The sequence below is a fragment of the Rhipicephalus sanguineus genome, chromosome 2, assembly GCF_013339695.2.
Source record: "Rhipicephalus sanguineus isolate Rsan-2018 chromosome 2, BIME_Rsan_1.4, whole genome shotgun sequence".
Lineage (NCBI taxonomy): Eukaryota > Metazoa > Arthropoda > Arachnida > Ixodida > Ixodidae > Rhipicephalus > Rhipicephalus sanguineus.
The window spans coordinates 84,386,489-84,409,858 of NC_051177.1; the positions used below are offsets into that span (position 1 = coordinate 84,386,489).

General features: G+C 45.4%; 1 protein-coding gene across 1 annotated transcript in view; it reads left to right on the top strand.

The window, feature by feature from the left end:
• LOC119383259 (guanylate cyclase soluble subunit beta-1) overlaps window positions 1–23,370 on the top strand; it is a 182,885-nt gene that overhangs the window by 53,963 nt on the left and 105,552 nt on the right. The gene's annotated exons all lie outside the window — the stretch shown is intronic.

Below are 23,370 nucleotides of genomic sequence, written 5' to 3' on the forward strand. Positions count from 1 at the left end.
ATGCTGAAGCGTAACGAATGTGCGTAGGTCAGGCTGTTCCTAGCGTAGCCATGTGCCACAGAAACCTCTTCTCCACTAAAAATGGAGAAGTGTCCGCTGGCAAAGACGTTCGTGCTACAGAAATTGGGCGAACCCCACCTGTGGTCCGCTAAAGTGGCGCGAAACGGTGAATGCGGCAAAAATGCCCGTGCTGCTTAAATGCAGGAACGCTAAGCGCACGCGGCAAGCCAGTGAAGAAAACGCATGTCGCGTGAAAAAGACGTTTGCTGCTCAATGTAGAACTTTAAAGCAGCGTACGCTACATTGAAAAGGAACTTTCTTTACCTTCCGTGAAAATTACGTGCCCTTCACCAAAATTCAGTGTCACCTCGGGGCCGTGGGCTAACAGCTTCGCTTGGTCATTCGCCTTCACAAAGTGTAATGAACCTCGCTGGTGAAAACCATCTCAACAAACTGTAGGTAAAGGCGGTGATCTATTTTGCATACTTCAAGCCGCGGCCTACAACTAAAGAAACTCACCATGGTTACAGAGAAATATCGCGCACTAATATCACATACCTCGAGATTTCCCATCCTTGAGCCGCGTTCCTCGCGGTAAATTTCACATTTTTTTCGACACCTGTATTTCTTTCTCTCTTTTTTTTTTGTAGACGTTTCTATTTTCCCCGCCATCGCACTACCCATGAGACGGCAGTTTCAAAGAAAGAAAAAAGAATGAAGTAATACTTTCAGTACATTTATTTGGGAAACGATATTGCGTGCGGACTACAGGTACGCGTGTCTTTTTCCAAGAGCTGAGAACTTCGGCAAAGCAATAGAGACTCGACGATTCAGCCTTTCTCGATCCGTCTCACAGCAATGCGACCTTTTTTTATAGGCCGCATGTACTCTGCATTTAGCTCTTTATGCGTTACTGCGTGATGTCACGCGAAAAGCTTACCCTGTCCAACCGTCTGACTTATCTGTCGCTCTTTTTATTGGTCTTCCATCGTCGAACGGCAGACGTTGAAGATTGCGTGGAAGAGTTGGTGTGGCATTCTTGGTGAATGGAAAATGCTGTCATTCACTAGTGTGTAAGAGAGGAGGTCGTCTATAGGAGAACCCATAAATAATTAAAGCAGATTTGAGCTCGCGTGACAGCTTCAGTGACATACGGAGGTGAACAACAAACATACGAAACATACTGAAAAAAGGGGGGGTGGAAGCAGGACCCCACAGCAAGGCATTGATTTTCATTGCTCCCGGTCGATTCGCGTACACCGCAGCAAGAATGAAAAGCTCAGGTCGAAGGAAGTATTGCTACTTCCACAGCACACCAGTCATTCTTTTATCATTCTTTGAATTTGATCACTCGAGGCTAATGTTCGCCGCTAAAGAACCTGAGCTAGCAGCGGCTAGAAAGACACGGCGGAACCATCTATTTGCTTGATTCTAAAATAAAATGGTAGTCAAATGATTAAACTGACGCAGACGTTCACTGCAAATTTAGAAGTGTTGAACTATCCGCATTAATAATTGTTTGGTGTTGCTTGGTTTATGGGGCTTAACGTCCCCAGAGCCACTCAGGCTATGAGAGAAGCCGTATAGTGCAGGGCTTCCGGTAATTTCGGCCACGTGGTGTTCACTGACGAGCGCTGACATCGCACAGTACACGGGGCTCTATCACTTCGCCTCTATCGAAATTCGACCGCAAAGGCCTGGATCGAATCCGCGTTTTTCGGGATAGCAGTCGAGCCCTCTAACCACCGGGCCACCGGTCCCAGCATATCCAGTAACATATAGAATAAGGTATCAGAGATCGACTGAGATATGGCAGAACGGGAAGGTGAGGCGATGTAAAAAAATCTTTTTTTACCCGACAATTTATTATGGCTCTCGTCAGTGTATTTCCATATCAAATAAATACATAAACACATAAATAATGTTTTGATTTACCATTTTCTTGTACCACCCAACATTTAGCGTTTACATACAGAGTGTGTTCGTTTCATTTTATTGCGAGAGCAATTATATGGACAGTCTCGGCTGGTTTTTGCCGTCGCCGTCGGCGCCGTCATGCACCGCATATGTATAAGTATGTTTATATATATATATATATATATATATATATATATATATATATATATATATATATATATATATATAAACGTCTCGAAGAAAAAATAATTCAGAAAAATGCTTCCGAAGCGCAGAATCGAACCAGCGACCACTCGCTCCGCAGCGCGTGGCTCTAACCACTACGCCACAAAGCGCAGATCCTTCAGGTAGCTAACGGCGAGCGTTATATACACACATTTACCGCTGGCAGGACTCTGAGACGGCAGGCGCTTATAAGCATTTCTTCATTACCAGCGCGATGGCGCGAGGAGCGCAACGGGCGCATTTAATAGTCGTCGGCCAGCTCGCTCGCTCGCTCGCGTCTTCTAATATTTGCGCAGGAATAACCTTGCCCTTCCGCTGACTGCTCGCGCGGTAGTTGCTGCCGGGGGTAGATGTTTCTGCAGTGTAGCAGCGCGTCCATCACGGGCCGCTTTTCTCCTATCGCATTCCTTGCTTCGCCTTTGCGGCGAAACTGTGACTTTTTTTTTAAGAAATGATCATTGCAATCGTTCAGAGAAACCCACATGGCCGTCATGGGCAGATTAGAGAACGTTTTTCTTGTTTCTTTAAATATATAACACGCACAAGAACTTCGCTCATAGGTAAGACAATATTCGAAGAATAAATGCACAGGTACCACTGGGCGAGAACTGCTTCCCCTCTGCAGCACTGTAGATTTAGCAGTCAATCCAACTAACGTGGGACATGCAGTGAGCCTTTTTTCTCCACCAAAAGCGTTTCGTAAGGGCTTCTCTCAGGCTGTATAGTTTAGTGCTCGTCTAAACCAAGCGCCAGTTTCGGTGTAGTCATCAGGGGAATGGACATCTTTCTAGAACGATTGCTTCGTTTTTCCGAGTCACCCAACTTCCTTGCAAGCTGTAGCTCGTAGTTGTGCGGTTAGACAAAGCCAGATTAATTTACAAAGACAACAAAAAACTGTATTATAGTTAGGTCTTCGGGCTGCTCACTTGAACGTGACCCGTACCGTTCATGCCACGGAGATAACCACACCTTGTTCTCATTGTTCATTCAGCCAGGCTTCTCGGCGGACACGAACTCTGCTCCGGAGATGGCGTCGTCGTCCAAATTCACAGGGTCCGCGAAGCCTTTCTGTGGTGTCTCCCGACGACTCCTAAAGTAACGGTACTTCACGATAATTTAACGAAAGTTGCACGCCATTCGCAAAGATTGTTCGCAACAGCCACTTCACTAATGATGCTTCCTTTAGTACAGTTGAGTAGAATAGTCATCACTGCTGTGAAACCCACACTGACCAGCACATCAAGCCTTCCGGAGGTCGTTAGAGAAAAGTGCGTTGCACCACGATATAGCGAACGTGATGCCGCGAGCACTTCTTGAATTTATATTACCTCATCACGTCGCCTCCTGCGAATCAACGTCAAGCGTTTCGCCCGTTAAGAGAAGCTTTTAAGATCTACGGAATGCCTCCATTCTTTTCTGCGGGATTCGAATATAAGCGAAGGCAGCGTGTGACCCAACAACATCAACCACACTGACAGCTTTATATGTGGCAATCTTGCCGTAAGCTCAAACAATGCTCTTTTTCTCCGCATCCTCAAACAAATGAGATCTTTTTACTTTAGTTTCCTCATGTGGTTGATACGAGAGAGGAAATTGTCCGCATGACTGAATGTGGCATGGAGTGACAAGATAAATCAGAACGAAGGCCACATTCCTCGCGTGTTTTTGTTCGTAAATGCCATTAATCATTCGCGGGCCGCCATCGTTAATAAAATGTCCAACATCATGAGTGGCTGTCATATGCTATGAGGAACTGCTAATTGTTGTGTAAGAACATTTCTTTGTGAATGCGGGTTCGTGTTCCTAGAGATTTTCTTCCGTACTGTCTGCTCTAGCAACATTGTACCATTCGGGTAAAGGACAATTGTCCCTTTTGTAAGGGCATGAACGCTTCTTTTTTTTTACATTTTATTGAATAGCTTTATATGTACTGTCTAGAGAGAGGTGACCTTTCTTTTGTCAATGCTGACTGGTCATGCAGCTGCGCTGATGGAGGTTGCTTTCAGGCAGACAAATAAACTGCGTTCATCTCTTCTTTCCCCCGATCTTTTTGCAATCAAACTTTACTGCGTTCGTTGGTTCGTTTATTTACTTCTCTCGCAGTGCGGGGTTAATGTATGTTTTATTGGATGGCGGTCGCAGCAGTTACCTTTTCTGCAGGCACGTATCACTTACAGGCAGCAAGAGTCCTCTTTTGTCTCACTTTCTCATAGCAACCGAAGCTTTCGATATGAAGTTTCTGCGCCTTGCCTTTATGGGCTGCTTCCTCTTTATTTCAATGTTTCTTTGTTCTTTGTTTGACGTTGTTGCTGTTGTTGTGGTCTTCTGCCTGTTCTGAGAGACCCATGCTCTGATGTGATTAGGAAAATGGCCATACACCGCTATCGAGAATTTGGGTTATATCTGTGACTCTATTTCTTAATCATATTTACTCTTTTTGTAATTTTTAGAAAACAACGCTGGCTCGCGTTCTCTAAGGTCAGTTGAAAACCATACCTGAAAAAGTGACCTAGATGTGCTTTCCTTACATTTTTTTATAAATTTTCATAAGCGGCGAAGAGCAGCATTCCTTCAGGCAGATTGAAAGTCATATCTTTAAAAAACGACCTGAACGCTTCGTGGTGCATGGAAAAAGGTTCGTTCGTTCAAAAACTATAAATGCTGGAGTTTAGACTTGTGCAGCATAGCAAGTTTCCTCTCGTAATGGTATACTAGGAAGAAAGTGCTGCGAATTCTGACTGTTCCTCCTACTAAGCCGGCACCGAGAGATGCGCATGTTATAAAGAACAGAAGCTTGAGCGATCGTGTTCCTCACTCGAGAACAGCTCAGAAATATTTCGTGCCTTCAGTCTGATTCACTGAGCTTCCCTTTTTCTTTATTGCAATATATTTTCCTCTTAGTCAACCGAACGAATTCATGCTGCTCAAACAACTTATTCGTCTACACGTTGAAATTTTCGCGCAGCGCTCACAGTAGGAGGATGGAAAAGGAAATGCACTGACTTTGAACTTGCTGTGATTCTCAAACACACGAACAAAAAACATTAACAGGGACGTAGTTAAAAGACGCGACAATAGCAGAGACGTTTAGTGGTACGCACAGCTCACGTTATATTATATTCTTATTATCTTCCATGCCTTTGTCGGTTTTTATCATAATCATTTCGACTCCTTTACATCAGAGGTCTCAAACTCACCTCAGTTAGCGGGCCGCAGCCACGGAATATAATCCCGCAAGGGCCGGTACACTGAAGAAGGATAGAGAAGGGGTGGAAGCGGTAGGTAGATTGAACAAAGGGCCAGCTAACGTAGGTCTCTAGCATTTCACCTCCATCAAAAAGCAACCGCCACGGCCGAGGTCGAAACCGCGAACGGTTTCCAAGTGTTATATCATCGTAGAGCTAATTTTACTCGTATTTCCCGTTATCAGTATATTTCTCAGCTAAAATATCGGCATACCCAGCCATATCCGCAGCCAGTTTTTTTTCCATATCTAGAGGGGCTCGTGAAGCATGGAGATTACTTCATATTATCCTTACTAAGGCTTTCCTCCTTCGGTTCACCTTCCACTTCCCGTTGTTTACACGTCAGACGTTTGCAGAATTACCTGGGTCCTATCACCAATAAAAGTTGGCATGGTAGCGGTAGCGATTGGTTGCGTAGCTAACGTCTCATTTTATTACGTTTCACCCATCTCTCTTCCAACTGCGCTTCCGTTGCTCTTTCTTGTGCTGTGACGAGTGTTGAGCAGGTCGTAATGAAAACTAACCAGCGCGTTATCTTCTTCTGTACCGAAGAAAACACAGAGAAAAAAAAACAAGATAACTACTTATGTCCCAGTGTCGTTTCCGCATCCCCCGGTACCGTTTTTATGGCCATCTTGCACCATCTTGCAACAGCTATGAACGACAGCTGCTGGACTGCTTTTTTTTTTTTTTGCTTCATGCTTGACGATGAAACTGGTGAGAAGACGAAACGAACGCTCGCGTCGCCTTTTCTTTTTAACTTGCGAGAAAAAGGGCAAGACGTCGCGTCGTTAAGAAGGATTCCCAAATGCTGCGCGAAAGTAAACCACCGACCAGTACCGTGCTACGGCGACATTCGTAGCTGTAATGAAAATCTCATATTGAGCATTACTCTTCGAAGGTATGCTACAATACTCCACATGCTACGATATTTACACGACGCAAAAATGCGTGGTCAAACGTTAGATGTGTGGCCTTGATGGCAAATAGCATCGCCGCACCGCTATTCCCACAACAATAATAGCAACAACAACAATAATAATAATAATAATAATTATTATTATTATTATTATTATTATTATTATTATTATTATTATTATTATTATTATTATTATTATTATTATTATTATTATTATTATTATTATTATTATAAGTCTATCAACCTTTTATACGTTTTACTTTTGCCCCAACCAATCTTAGAGAATAGGTTAGATCGCAAAGCTCGAGTTCACCTTTCCACTCTTTTTTTTTTTGAAGAACTCGTTTCACAGAAATCCTGGTGTCGGCGTCGGCGTCGGTGTCGTTGGTTGTGAGCGAAAAATCATCATCTTGTCCGTGACCAAAAATCGAGAAAGATGCAAATCAAATAAAATAATCTTCGGTTCGAGTGAGAATGAGCCCAGGCCGTCTGCGTGACAAGCAGGTGGTCTACCACAGAGCTACGTCATTGCTCGGAACTGCACTGAAATTAACTTTGATGCCTCACAAACGTACGCGTCCTGTGTACAGGCGTCGCATTACGGCATGTAATATCGCAGTAAAACGTGGCATAAGCGCACATTGCCATAGGACGTCACACCATGCGAATTGCATAACGAGTTGGTGGTTTAAAGCCGGCCACCCATTACAAAGGCACACACATTACGGCGCGTATTCCCTTACGAACACGTAGTGGGTGCACAGCAACTTCGAAAAAGTATCACGCGCGTAATTGCTGCTGGTTTAAAGCACGCCACCCATTGTAAAAGGCATACACATTAGTGCGAGCATTTTCTTACACACACGTAGTGGGTACACTGTTGTCATAAAAGTGCTTTTGAAGAGGTCGGAAACATTTACCTTTACTATAGGTATGTCGAGTGTTTGTGCATGTGAGCGTGTTTGTGAGACCGGGCGACTGACCATAATGACAAGCGAAACGGAGCACGATGAGGATGGGGCCGGATATCGCTATCGCGTTCAACTCTTGAGGGCCAACCTTAAGCGTCCCCCAATTTTTTTTGTTATGGTTACTTTCTTTGCTGCAACTATATCTGCTACTCAGCGCTGTCTAAAGAACAGTAGATGTGAGTCGAGGACAACCGCTTTATTAATAACCAACTTTAAAAACCAGTAACCGCATGCCGCGAAAGAAGAAAGTATGCATGAAGCACTAACCTTTTCTGTAAAATTGACGACGCGATAAACAGTACTTCAATTCTCAGAATATTCGCCTACGTACAAGTAGCGGCGTCGGAGCAGAAATCCACTTAAGGATCGGCTTAGGTGTACGACAGGGCTTGTTACCGTGCTTCGGTTCGAAAAACGCAAGTATCTGTAAGGCATAATTAACTGTCAGAAATCTGCTTCGCATGCGTCTTCCTGGAGAGAATCGTGGCCAAAGTTAACATTCAAACAATCTCTTTAAAGTAGAGCGCCGTTTACTAACCCCTTATTAAGCAATTGAAAACAGCGTCCTGTGATGGTAAGAAAACGTTAGCGTATTCTTCTTCTTTTCTTTAGAAACAGCCTATTAGCTTTACATTAATTAAGCGTCTAGAATATCCTACTACTTTTCGCGTTGCTCGTAGTACGGGGGCTCTTTTAAATGTTATACTTGTATTAGGACTAGTCGAAGCCTAAGACACCGAACGTTAACGAGGGCACAAGATTTGGTACTTGAGGCAATGATAAAATCAGGTGGCTCTCGCATATTTATTAGGCCCGTACGAGCAACACAGAACGTGAATAGTTCATACGACACATAGCAGTTTGTAATTACACACTGCAATGCGGTATTCGCTACCGCAGCGGCAGTAGATGCGTTGAAGCCCACGTTGTCTTTTGATTTTGATAACCATTCCTGCGACTTAATAAAAGTGTTTTAATTTATTTTTGTGCGAACTCTCTCTTAATATGTAGTCGATTTGAAATCGTTGCGACCAAACTGGCTTTAAAAAGGAGAACAGAAACTAGGCATTAACCAATTTTGTTACTCGTGGAGTCTGCGTATAAATGCACGCAGTGCGACTGTAACAGGCAAAACATGAGACAAAATACAACGAGATATCTTTTTTTTCAGTTTATTCCATTTCCGTCTTCTTTTACCATAAATTGTCTTTTCTACGTAACACCTTAAAACGAGGAACACCAGTTTCCCCTTAAATTCCCTAACTCTAACATCGGCGACATTCATTTTTCTCTGCTACATGGTAATGTAAAGTTGTCTAGAGACAACTTTACATGAGCGTATCGTGGCGCAACTGACGTCATCACTGTCAGTTAGGCATTTGTCTCGGGAATGGCAATGTAGTGCAAAAAATCACAGCATATCCACGGAGTGAATGATGACGAGTGGGCGAAGCTGCGGAGGTTCATCGGTAAACCGTGAATCTTCCGTGAATTCTGCCCAGTACATCATCACCGACGTGAAATCGGGCGCGTTTATACTAAAGGTTCGATGAGTCATGACGACTTGCAGCTCACTTTAATATTACATGTACGCTGTGAATTTTCATTGTTTAGAAAACCATTGCTTTAGAAAACATCTGGCGTCTTTCGTTAAGCAGCTGGCGTCTTTTCGTTTTGCTTTAGAAACATCTGGCGTTCTTTTGTTTTGCAAAACATCTGGCGTCTTTCGTTGGTTTATTTCATCAATCAACGGCGTTTTGAACAAAATTTTTATTGTTTAATCACGCACAGGAGAAAGCTCACCAGGCACTACCTTGGAGGTAAACAATGGCTGCTAATGGGAATGAGAGACAGAAGAAGTCGGCTTTTAGCTAACACTTACACTTCTACTTCTACTAACGTTTCCTACTGGCACATGCCAATGGCTGCTAATGGGGAATGAGAGACAGAAGAATTCGGCTTTTAGTTAACGCGCACGCTGCGAATTTTTTATTGTTCAACAACGCACAGGAAAAGCCTTCCACCGGCACCACCGTGGAGGTCAAAGCGTAAGACTGGTTACGCACTACGACTACTACTACGACTACGAGGGACGAACGGGTGCCGCCTTAAGGAGCTTCGCCCCTAAAACAGATGCACGTGAAGGCAGGTATAGGCTAACCAGACAGACATCAGGTTTTCGACCCTTCACTGTGAGGAGGACACAAACGGTCTAAAAGAGAGAAGGAAAGGAGCATAGAGAGAGGGAATACCTGTTTCGAGGACAATTGAAGGTTAACATGGTAAAGCTTTAATGCGGTCTAAAACAAACACCACTGATTTCGCCCGCGCCAGTGGCCCACTTTAGCTAAGAATTACCGGTTACGTAATGTCAGGAATGTCTCCTCGCTACCACGGTTTTTGTAATAACAACCAAAGAGTTGCGATTGAAATATGTCGCGACAGCTAAATACAGTTGAAGTGCTTAGCGAGTCTGTGACTGATGACGGAATTTATTGTTTGGCGCGTCGTGGTAGTGGTGTGTGTATAGAAAAAACGCGGCTGGCTTTGCTTCCCCACCCCATTCCCTTACGCACCCGTTTGCGGGTAATTTGGTGACAACCAATAAAGGCAGCGTAGAGTTTCTTCTTTTGTCGACGCTGATAGAGATTCCGCATGGCCGGCGGCGAATCTTCTTCGCGAGCTTGTCTCCTTTCACGACGTGTGGGAAGGACATCCGATGTACACGTATTACCGAATCGGTGGCGCCCGGAAGAGCCCGGCCGCCTGACTCATCAATAGCTCCTGCTTTCATTTTTCTATTTTTACTTTTTGTCCGTTGGCTCAGGAATCGAGACTTAGCAGAAAGAAAAACAATTAAGACGGAGGACCTATAACCCGTTGAACCGCATACTTTCAATTAGAGAAGCAATTCTCGCCTAACCTTTCAGAATGGTGTTCCGCCCAGCGAGGAAGACCAATTTTATCAAAAAAAAAAAAATGCGGCGAAGCTTGCACTAAGTCGCGAAAAGCTCTAAACATCGAAGCTGGACGATTCTCAAGTCTAATCTGGTTGCTTTTAGGTTGTTTCTAGGCTTTCGCTAGGTCGCGCTAGGCAGGCCCGTAGCCAGGAATTTTTTTTCGGGGGGGGGGCACTTGCTGAAAGCTTCGACTATTTGAGAAAAACATCTATTTTCATTATTTATTTTCGGTAAAACACCATGTATCATAAAAATTTCGAGGAGGGGCCCGGCCCCCCCTCCTCCCCCCCCTGGCTACGGGCCTGGCGCTAGGGTGTTTTTAGGTTGCTTCTAGGTTGTTGCTAGGCTTTGGCTAGGTGTTGCTCAGGGCTGGGCAGAGATACTCGGCAAAGTATTCCGGAATACAGATATTGAAATACGTGGACCGGAAGACTAAAATACAGATACTGAGATACATTTGCCTTCAGCGTAACGGGATATTTCGGAGATACTTTCGCAATATGACGAAAAAAGTATTCCGGAATACAGATACAGCAATACAGATACTATAATACTTATTTTTTTATTTCACGGATGCTCGTACTCCGCAAAGGACATTTATAAGTGCAGCATAATGGTGTAAATAAAGTTTCAGTGCATTGAAACTTTCGGTTTATTTATTTATTACAGTACCCTCAGCGCCATTAAGATATCACAGAGGGGGGGGGGGCGGCTTACCAAGTACATAATTAGTAATAATGACATAATTATACATATCAATCGCAATAAAAAAGTACACTATTTCACAGCAACAGTAACAAGCATTGGGCACCGAAATCGACATGCTTGGTGACAACTAAATGAGCTATGCTAGAAATAGCATAGTTTAAACAAATCACTCTAATCACTAATGAACACCAGTGAATTGAGAAAAAGTATGATTTACTTTGCACATAAGATCTGCTTTACTGAGTAGGTTGCTGTGTGAGCTTCTCAAGCAGGCTGTCTTCTAGACAGCGTCGATTCGACCTCAGCATAAGACTCGCGAAAGAAAAAAGTCTATCTAGCGCTGCAGACGGGCACAAATTCGTGTTAGAGTGAATAGACGGTTTCGCCAGCGCTTGCCGTTCTCTGGCAACATTGTGCGTTGACCGGAAACTGGCCCTAGAAAACTTCCTGTTTACCTTGTTTTAGCGTGGTTTTAGCCTGCGTTGCTGGCCGCGGCTGCTTGTGTTTCGATGTTTTCTGCTGATAGAATTATCCCGATGAAGCGCGCGCGACTCGGGCACTGTCCTGTAGTGCCAGGATGCAGTCTGCGATACGGAGCTAATTTGCTATCGCAAGTCAAAACTTTCTGTTTCCCGAGAGGTGAAGGCAGAAAGAGCGCCTGGATTGCAGCGATCAGGCGAGAAAACTGGATTCCCATGAAAAGCGCGTAGATTTGTTCTGCTCACTTTATCAAAGGCAAGTAAAGTTCAAAGCATACTCTAATTGCACAGAGGCGATGCTGAGACGTTAGTCGAAGGTCCCCAATGAAAAAGAACACGTCGGACGCCGTCGTCTTCCACCCGTGGCAGATAAGTACGCTGACGCCTGAAGTGGATAGCAAGAGGTGAAAGCTGGCCAACGCAGAAAATTCACCGTAAAGGTGTTTCCTGTAGTTGGAACCTCATCAGTGATGTGTACTGTTCGAAGCAACACGCGGAGCACCAAAGCAGCCGCGCTCAACATGAATTCCCGCACAGTGTAAGTCGCGGTGCCCGTGTTTTGTTGCCGTTGAGTTTGCATTTTATGAGAGCGACGCCTGCGAATGGGTTCGCATCAGTGAGAGCAAATGAGCAAATGACTCATCACCTGTCTTGTTGCCGCCAATGGACATCGCCCCACTCTATCTAAATCATCTTCCGGTGTGAGTGTGGGCAGTGATGTAGGCGGGTTAACTTGAAAGTTGGATTCATGAATACTGTACTCGTGAATAAACCATAGTAGTTCGCGTGACTCAGCCGCACCTGACATCATCGCATGAGTACATTCATCTATATTATCTCAGTCACACCGAAAACGTCGGATTGCGTGCGATTCCGATCGGCGCCGATCTCTATCAAGGGTGCCCGGTGTGACACAGGCGCAGTAATAAGCGTTGGGAGCGGCCCGCTGCGCGCTAATCGCGCGTACGGAAGGACTAAAATAAAGTTGTTCATCCATCCATCCATCCATCATGAGGTTGTGTGCCTAGACGAATATACATAAATGTGTCCGCGGCTGTGATAAAAGGCAGGTTTTTGGCTCCTGTCGAAAAGCCGAATTGCACGACTTCTCTATCCAGCGGATCAGGCAATTCTCCTCGCGGCTGCAGTTTCTGCTTGTACCTCTCCCGTGCGACGTCGTCGAGCCCCTTCATGGAGACGCTAGACATCGCTCTAAACACATCTGAAGGAATGCGCCAGAAATAATAGAGCAACAAACTCAAACACACCAGGAAATACGGCCGGGACCATTGGAAAAGTATTACCGGAAGTGGCGCACCGGAAGTCTTCTTGGGCAGGCCGTTCGGTGCACGCCAGTTTGTTTACAAACAGCGAAACCGTCTATAAATACCGCCTTCATAGCCGAATAGCCCTGGAGCGCGGCGACATCTCTTCTCGGGCCATCTAGATACCAAAACACTTCCTTTCTCACGTGGGTTGTTCTGACCGCTCAGAGGGTGAGTGGAGAGGAGGTGTGTGGAGAGGGTATGCGCATGCGCAGTAAGGGTGGTCACGCCGCACACCACCACCACCACCAGCACCGGATTGAGGTCCGCCTTAAGATACTTCGCATCTAAAAAAAACGTCATACCCCCTTGGAAACACGCGTAAACTCATTCCGACAAAACGAAAATGTAACGAGATACCCGTGTCCTGCATTGTATCGCGATACAAGCGATACATCGTAAAAGTATTTCACTACTGAGATACAAATACATTTTTCAAATGTATCTCGATACAGAAATACAGATACTCAAAAGTATCTTTGAAATACTATCGCGATACTCTTGTATCGCGATACTGCCCAGCCCTGGTGTTGCTAGCTTTTTCTAGGTTGCTTTTCAGCACAGAGAGGTTCGAGTTAAACCACAGACAGTCACAGACACGACACGGATGTCCAAACTCCAGAGGCATGAACTCGCGCTGAAACCGAGCGTTCGCACCTCCCGTAGATCTACGGGCACGTCGTCGTTCGCGTAGGTCTTCCATCGCTACGGGGTCTTATCGCAGCCTTTCCCGTTCCCTAGTATTCTCTCGTTGTACGTACCGCTGAAACAATCGACCCGTACAGATAGATGCTTCAGCGAAGCTGAAGCGGGTGCTCATCACTGGGTTAATCCCGACGGTTTATTAAAGCTTTTCTCAATTACTGGTTACATCTGTCTAGAAATCTTAATTGACGTTTGCCACCCTGTGTTGCCCTCTTCATTATTAGTGGACCAGCGGTGAGTAGTGGGATTTGCCCAATATCTGTGGCACATACTCGTTCATGATAATGATAATTTTCTGTACACACTTGTACACATCAAAGTTTTTATGGCCGGCTTAAACAGCTTCGCTGCTAAAAAAATCCGGTGTATAGCTTTTCTTAAACACAAGCTTTTGGTAGACAACGCAATCATTACATTAAAATTGAGTGAAGATATTGTTGCTGCTATAACAGCAGGCCACCAGAACTTGCCTATACCAGCCAGCATTAGCCAACGCTAATCATCACTGCATCGCCTTGCAGTGGGCGTAGTCAGGCTGATGACGACGATGATGATGATGATCCAGCATATAGTCAACACTAACTAGTTTAAGTCAGTGCTAGCCAACAACAGCCGCGATTATATTTCACTAGCCAGCAGTCCCACAAGATTAGCCATTGCTGTATGCATTAAATACGATAGCTGGATTCGGCCATTAATGATCATTATAGCACATCATCATACGCCGTTACCGAAAACGTGCTGAAAAAAGCTCAAGAGAGGCTTGTCCTAAAAACACGACCCTTGCCTTTCGGCAGGCACAGTCACGTGTACGCTGGCTCGTCCAGCTCAATATCCCGAGGGCGATACAGGGGCAAATGCGAAATGCCTGAACCGTCTCCAAGAAAGGCGGAGTGACGCACATATCCGCAGCTTGTGACAGTGCCATATTAAGCTACAATTAAGAAACTGCGGTCGGTGCGACTTCACCATAATACGAAACAGCGAAAGGAGAATCACGGCGAGGTCTTGCTAGCAGCCGGCTTGCCTGGAATAGCGCCGTCATGTTAAAACGCGCGCTGAAATCACAGTCAAGCATTTTTTCTGTCACTCCTCTTTTTTTTTTTTTTAATCGTTCGGATGCGGGGACAACGCAGGTAGGAGAGCGAGAAAGGTTAATGCAATGTAGGAGAGTACGGCTTGCTCAGAAACGAAAATTCGTGGACCCTGGCCGCATCCGTCTATGGCACAGAAATCTGCCTTTGAGCTACTGCAGATATTGTGGACCACCACTTTCAGTCAGCAATAGTAGCCCTGCTATGGATTCTACTGTGAGCGCCCAATGCTCACTACTTCCCTGTTTTCGCCTATTTCACATTGCTTGCCCATAGTGTGTGGTAGCAAAACCGGGCGGTCGTATAATCGACATTTTCGCCATTCGACTTATCTATCTATCTATCTATCTATCTATCTATCTATCTATCTATCTATCTATCTATCTATCTATCTATCTATCTATCTATCTATCTATCTATCTATCTATCTATCTATCTATCTATCTATCTATCTATCTATCTATCTATCTATCTATCTATCTAATCTCGCTTTCATTTTGTTTTGGTTTACTACACAAAGAGAAATGCTTTCAAAATAATCCTGAGACGTTAAAAACGTTATGTTTCGCTGTGAGCATTGCCTCTTCCATTTGTCCGTGAGGACACCACGCGAATGCTGAGCATAGGGGAGACCCACGCCGTGGGAGGCGCTGCGGCGCCGGGCGCTGTCAGTCAATGTAGGGAGAGAACGGGTTACTCGAGTGTTGACCCCTCCGCTGTCCCCTTCAAGCTGCCTTGAAAACGCGTTGCTTTGCTCGCACGCTGCACGCGTTCTGCACGTGTTTTTGAGAATTTCGCGTCGCGCGTGGTTAGGATGTACCAAAGCCTCCTATGTACACCCTTCTGTCCACGTGGCAGCAATTTGGTGCAAGGTCAGCGTCTGCTCAGCCGTGTAGCAAATGCGGAGCAAGTGATAGCAGACGACGCCGTCCTCGTCAGAGCGAAGTGCATTTCGCAAGTAAAGGACGACGCTGTATTATATACCCGTTTTATTTGGTTTGTTGTGTGTACTACGCACTCCCTATGTTTGTTACTCGATGCATGGGTAAGGCCGCTTCTCGTGCTTTATGTTAAGCGGCCCTGGCGCTGTGACTGCTATTAGTTGGGATACCTTAATTTACTAGCAACCATTCGAGTTATCGTGCGGTACGCAACAGTCCAAAAATAAATGGTCTATTTTGGGCTCCTGTCTTTCCCGGAACAAAAATTGACATCTACCTCGCGTGTTCTTCCTTGCATTATCGCCGTTCTCATAGCCGGTACTCCGAGTTCACGAACAGCGTGCGTACTATCAACTTGACATAGCATTGTTAATAGGAACATGACGAGCGCCGCGCTTTCAGAAAAACTTTTTTGTGCAATCTACGGGAGAAGAGCCAATTACTGTCAAGGCATTTTATCTTGGTCACTATACAAAGTACACCGTGTTGTACGGACTGTACCTGCACACTCAGTAACAACTAGTTCACTGTCTCTGCCAAAAAAAAAAAAAAAAACCAATGGACGTGCAACAATGGCTAATGCTTTCTTTTTCTTTTTTCGTAGTTGTGGTCGTGCCCACTCAAGCGTGAGCTTCGCATCCATGCCTGTCGTCTGCTTTTTTCGTGCCATCTGTTTGGGAATCGGTAGAATTTCACTGGTGGAGCCGACCCCTTCGTGTTTGCATGGCCATTGTGACAGTTGAAGACGCAGCAATAGTTACCCCCTTTCCGTCGGGGTGACATCGCGGTACGAGGGGCGTTTCACGTGCAGCGCGCTCTTCGCAAATGCGTAGGAGCCAAAGGGAGCGGAAGGGTTGTACCGCTCTACAGTTGTACGCTTTTTCTGGCAGGGGAATGGCAAGCGCTGGCGTCGGCGCGCAAACTTGAGTGGGAGGTCCCTATACAAGCATTGCCACTGGAAGAAGTCTGCACGTTCTATGAATTCACGTCTTTCCAAGAACGACTTTTCGTGCAGGCCACCAGCTATGACTTCGAAAGTGCCCGCTGCTGTAGTGAATAAGTGAGCACCGTAACGACAGTTCGCTCTCACATCGAAACACCATTAGCTATACAGCTGAGAAACGCGAATCTGCTAAACAAATAGGCAAAGAGAAATGGCGAATAGAAGACAGAAATTTCGATAAGACTTGCACGACAGCACCACGGTGATTATTTGCCTAGATATGATGTTAAGATGTCATCCTTGTAGTTCTATATACTGTTCTTTAGCTTTCTTCTCCTGCTGAGTGTATGTTTTGCTCCTCTTTGTCTCGATATTTTATGTTCTTGTATAGCTGAATTTGAACTTCTTCAACATGCTTTCACCCGGTCATCGGGCACTGCATCTTCCCTACTTTTGTGCGGTCACCCCAGTACGCTGCGCGTACCATCTTTAAAGTGCTCAGCGAGCAGCTGACTAGGATGCCTGATTTTTACGGTACCAAACTGCAACAGCCCCTGTCCTGCAGAATGCTTTTGAGATACTGTGCGTACACCCGCATCGTTGACGCGATCCGCTCAAGAGCGTGCAGAAGAAAAAAAGAAGGATAACATTTAGGAAGACTTGAGGCGAATTCCTGACAAAGGGCAGATGCGAATGCATAGTTCCTACAAGGAAAAGAATTAAAAAAAAACTAACGAAAACGCACAACGAGAAGTCTCTCTACTATCCTAACTTGGAAGCGTGCGCGTTTCCATTATCAAGAACCACGCTGGTTTTTTTTTTTTGGTTTTTTTTATTATCAGCCTTTACTTGGTTACGTTTCTTCCGGTCCTGTACTGCGCTACAACGTTAGTTTAAGTACACTATTGTAACATTCGTTCCCTTTTTTTCCATTTCCCCACGTGTTTATTTTTTTTCTTTGCGTTCTTCGTCAGCCATCTTGCTCTTTTCAACGAAACTCGCTGAAGCCCATCCGGAGTGCATTTTGTTGGTACGGTGCTATTTTACATCAGACAATAGGAAGGGAACTGTCGTCATCTTCTGTTTACGGCCATTTCGTTTTAGTGATTCCTCTGGTGTAATGCATTCTGCATCAGGAAGAGTACACATGACGCACATTCCTAGCGCAGGCACAGATGCACTTGCAGTGTCGAATACTGATCTTCGGGGCTCGAAGTGGTGTACCGTCACACATTAAAGCCGTCCAAAGAGAACAACCATCGCGAGGAAGCGCCGGCGAATGTCGGGCTATGTTCTCTTTTATTCCAGCTTTTACGATCCCGCGTCTGCGAGGAGATGAGAGCATTTTTTTTTTCTCGAAAGAAAGAGTTCGTGACGCAACGGACAAGGCGGGCGAACCTTAATGTAGCACTCAGTAAAAGTCGTTCGTGAAAGCGGGAAACAGGCCTGGGCAGAGTTTTATACTCTCCGTAGCTCACACATTTTGCGTAGTGCGCGTGCTCTTAGAAAAACATTTGAAATTCTAATCAGTTGTGAACTTCGCGGCACTTTTTTTTATCCTCGGTTTCGTTACGTTGGCGTTTACGAACGGCGTCGGGACAGATACAAGCCGCACTTCGCGTAAAAGAAACGCACGATGTTTCTTTATAACTTGTGCGTGTTGCATGAACATTTTAGAAAATGCAGACAAACTGGAGGCCCCCGAAAGGTGAAAGCGGCTAGCGAGAAGAAATGTCGTTTGGGGAGATTAAAGTTATCTGCGCGTATGGGCCAGCCATGGTGCTCATTAAGTAAATGGATATGCCGTTCTTCCCTGCTCTTTTTGCATGTTTTCGCTTGTCTTCGGAAGCGCGCCGAGCGCGATTGGCTATGCGTCCTTGGATGGCCATGCTGCGAAGTTCCTTGAAGGCACCGGCCAGGTCTAATTTCGTGCACTGGTTTCCATGCCTGTACCTTAATAATGTGAGCAATAGGGAAAGCAATGAATCACACGTCTGGCGAATGTCTTTCCACATCCGACTTTCATAATGTGGCCGCTCAAGGTCAATGTTATATGGATGTTTATTAAATATTTACGAGCCTCTGAAACGGATAAAGCCAACGCCCTGCGGTGGGCACCGGCTGAGAGTTACGACTACCTATACCTTGCGTAGAAAAGTGCGGTGTTGACTTGCCAAAACTGAAGAATTTGGAAGTGGCACGCCTTTGGCTAAACGTGTTTAGCTATACTGGTTTCCAACCCGCGCGGTTTCTATTACGCCTAGAGACCACAATTTTAATCGCTTGCAGGGGGCAGCCATCTTTGCTGGGGGGCTGCTGATCACAAGTAGAGTGCACTAGAACAGGGGAGTGCTCGGAACGAGCTTTGAAAAGTGAAGCCCAAAAAAGGCCAATCCGCTTGTGGCGTTGCGGTTGGTAGTCTGCAATGTGTCGTCGTTTAAGTGTTGCGCGCGGCTCCGCCGAAGTGGTGCAGTGGTAGAAAGGACGTTTCCCACTCAAAAGGCCCGGGTTCGAATCGCAGCTGTAGATGGTGGGTTTTTTTTTTGTTAGTGTCACGTTTTATAGCTGCATTTGTTTTCCTTTGTTTCTTAAAACTAGCTTCAGTTGCTACGTAGTGCTTCAAAAAGTAACGCAAAATATGAAGTAAAATGGAAGAAATTTGAGAATGAGCGTAGTTATTTGCAGCGCCACTACCCAGGATATAGCAAAAACGTAAAGTATAGCCTCCGATATTTTTGCGAATACCAGACTTGAAACAAGATTTCCCATTTTACGTTACTTTTTGTAACAAAACGTAGCAACTGAAGCTAGTTTTAAGAAACAAAGGAAAACCAGTACAGCTATAAAAGGTGACACTAAGAATGAAAGCCCACCATCTATAGCTGCGATTCGAACCCGCGCCTTTTGAGTGGGAAACGACCTTTCTACCCCTGCACCACTTCGGCGGAGCCGCGCTCAACTCTTAAACGACGACACCATGCAGACTACTGACCGCAGCGCCACAAGCGGATTGACCTTTTTTGGGCTTTACTTTCTGTACATTGGTGCTGCGGCCGTTCCGGGCACCTCCCTCTTCTAGCACACCATATAACAAGGAACGGACGACCACGATAATGCCCGGCCAGTCCTTATCGCATGCTGGATGTGCTGGTCGCGAGTGTTGGTTCGCCATCAGTTATGACGTAACGAAGCCAGCAGCCCCTAGCGCTGGCCGCGCCGACTGATGATAGCTGGGGTCATGATTATGTGTGCTTGCTCTAAACGTGAGTGCGAGAGTGTAAATAATCTGGTCTATAGATATACTCTTTAAAAGGCAGTATATGGACCATCTTGGGGAAGAGTATGAAACTTAATCTTAACATACTACCGTGAAACAATTGTGGCACATCTTTCAGATTGCTTTGACGATCAGCAATTCGCGCACATATCTATCGCCTGTATGCATCTGTAAGGTAGGATACGGGTGCGACGTCACAAGTGGATTCAGAGCGCTCTAAGAATTCAACATTCAGGTGCCGCAAGAGAGCAAATTAACTTTGCTGACAGCCAGCGAGAGCTAAAATGAAGCATTTCTGATTTCTATTACAGCCTGCTTAATGGCGTAATGTAAGGCAGGGTTAGGGTGCACTGGAGTGCGCCTGGTACGGAATTTCACTGCACCGCTTTGTGAAGGTGAAAGCTGCGGCGTTCATTTCGCAACGCTACAGTGCTTTGAATGTAGCGCTTGAGACTCAAAAAACCCAAAAAGGCGTCGACGTCTTAATAGCAAGCCGTCGATCATTACTCGTGATAACGCCTGCGTCAAGTACAAGTGGCACTACCGCATTAACCTGCGTATGTATGCACGTGGTTAACAGAACCCTAACAAAAAAATGCGAAAAAAGTTGCTTCACAAAAGCGGCAGTTTGAGGGGCAGAGTAAGCCGGTGCGATGCTTTTGATGCCTGTAAAAGCATAAGCACATAGTTTTACTTTATGCTAAGTCTTCTTAGGGTGGGCTCCTGCCAGGGACTCAGTGTGCGCTTCCCTAGAATATTGTACATCGTATACACGCTCTGACCTAACGACAGCAAAACGCGCGAAATATTCCGCAACTATGGATTGATAAAGCAGGGGCTCTACAGAGTGTGTCGCGGCAGAAGAGATTACATCAGAAAACAAGAGGGGGCTTTAGAGGTACGCAACGATCGTAAGGAAGTGCATTAACAACCAGAAAAGTCGACCTATATAGGCTAGCAAATCAGAAGGTTGTCTTCTCAGTAACATCTATCTATATCTATCTAGATCTATCTATATCTATCTTTATCTATTCATCCGTCCGTCCGTCTGTCTGCAAAGCTAGGAAACACGATGTGTGGAAACAAAAGCATGACACACTGAAAAACTGTCCGTGCTCGCGAACATATACCCCGGAGTTTTTTAAGATATACGTCACGCCGCGTCGCCGACACCTCACGTAAAATTTTGCAGCAAAAAGTTCGCGCGCGAAATCTGCGCTTCACTTTTATAGAGCTTATCGGCCAACTAATGACCCGACGTGAGCGAGACGCTCGTCAGAGGTGGAGCTGTCAAAAATTTGGCGCCATCTCGTGGGAACGATGACGCCTGTCAAGCAAGATTACAAATTACGACCAGGGGAATTGAAGAGCTTCCACGCAATCGATCGCGGACAGGCTTGCTTGCTTTCTTTTCTTTTTTTCAGCCAGAAAGCGCTCCCGACGAGCACTCTCTTTTCGCAGCAAATGTAATAGGTACAGTGTACGCTGTTTCTCGCCGTCTGTTCCCATCAGTCACTCGGTGAGCGCACTTCCTTTTCAAAATTAAACGTCGCTGGTGAGTTTACAAGAAAAAGCAGATTCCGTGACGATGTAACGAAGTTTATTATTAAAATAATTAAGGCAGATTTGCACTAGAGGGGCAAAGCCTGAAGGAAGTGCGGAGCTGGGCAGCCTTCTTTCTTTCTCTTTGGTTTTCTCCTCTCTTTCTTTCTTGTTCCCCTTCCAGTTTTTTTTTCTGCCTTGTTTTATTGCGATAGCAATTATAGACCAGAACACAGCGAATTCCATGCGCATCGCCATATTTGCATCGCGCGTCGCGCCATCTATCGCACACGCGACGAAACAACATGCGCGGGCTCCCACGCCAGCAGACTCTACACAGAGCAAACGTGAAACTCCCGAAACTCAGCCCGTCGTAGAGCGTGTTTCGCGTCTTTTCTAGCCTGGAGATTTTCGCTGATTTTATTGGAACGTCAAGAACATCTTGTTCGTGCAGGTCCACAATGTATACAGTACGTGCTGAGTGGGCTGCGGAAGCAACCTCGTCAAATCCGTACGGTGTTACATTTGTAAAAAAAAAACGTTCTCGCTGTAGTACGCGTGAATCGTAATTGCAGTGCAGCTCGCGAAAAAGTGAAACGATGTTTTGTTGCGCCATATTACAAGCCATATTACACCATATTTCAGCATTCATCGCGTAATAATTAGAGTACGCTTTACGGGTAGTTTCGCGGAACGTAATTTTTTTTCACGAGCGCTCTTACAATAATGCGTCGTGCTCACAAAAGCGTGTTATCAGAGAGTATAGCCTGCAGTATCGTTCAGCGATCCCTTTTGGAAGCTACCTTCGCGATTTTATTCTTGTAACGATGGTGCTTTACAAGCAAAACTGTGCTACTCTTAGTTAAGCCGGTTAGCTACGCCTGCGACGTAAAGGACACTGGTGCGAGTACTGTTTACTTACGTGCCAATATATGTATTATGTGCAGCTGGAGGCCTCGTGTCCAAATAAATTTGGGGACATCAAACACTGAAATGAAAGCACCAAATTCTGGCCAGCTGTTGAGGAGCACCGTGCCATTTATTAACTCCTGAAGACGAAATCTCGAAGGCGTGGATGCCATCAAAAGCACTAAAGCTTAATACTACGTTGAAAGTGGCAAATCGTGCTGATTGCTTGTGCTTGAAAGCGCTACCTTGCACTAGATTTTCGTCAAAGGAAACGCTCAAAGGTATGAAGTGCACCCCCACACAAAGCTCGCGCCTGCCTTCAACCCAGCTGCGTGTCTGTCACGCAAATTAGGTTCGCAAAATGAAATAGGTGGGCATCACACTGCAGAATACACGCAGTTAGTGTACTTACTCGCGCATTTTTACTCGGCTCTTAGTTTTTTTGCTTGAATCACAGTTATCCACTTGCGGCGAAGCTGAAAACACCGCACCGGCACTATTTCCGTGGCGCGTCGTAAACGTCGCAGACAACGCTAATATCCTCTTGTTGCGCGCTGCTTGTTTTGGCATCCAAAGACGACGCAGTAGTGCCCAGACGAGCTCTTATACGCTGAAGCGGCGTGAACGGGTACTTTTTCGCACTTTCAAGCCTCACAACTGCAGCTTGCCCTGTTTACTTGATGCAGCCCGCGCGCGCCGCGCGCGCCTTGGCAGCCCGACGTCTGCGTGCGAGAGTATCTGCTCGGCTCGCCAGCAGCCTGGGTGCGAGACAGGCGTGCTTTGGTGTATATGGACAGTCTCGGCTGGATTTTGCCGTCGCCGCCGTCATGAACCGTGTATGTATAAGTACGTATATATATATATATATATATATATATATATATATATATATATATATTATATACATATATATATATATATATATATATATATATACATATATATATATATATATATATATATATATATATATATATATATATATATATATATCAAAGTCTCAAAGAACAATAATTGAGAAAAATGCTTCCGAAGTGCGGAATCGAACCAGCGACCTTTCGTTCCGCAGCGCGTTGCGCTAACCACTACGCCAGAAAGCGCAGATCCTCAGGTAGCTAACGGCGAGCGTTATATATACACCCTTTACCGCTGGCAGGACTTGGAGACGGACGGCCCTTATAAGCGTTTCTTCATTACCAGCGAGATGGCG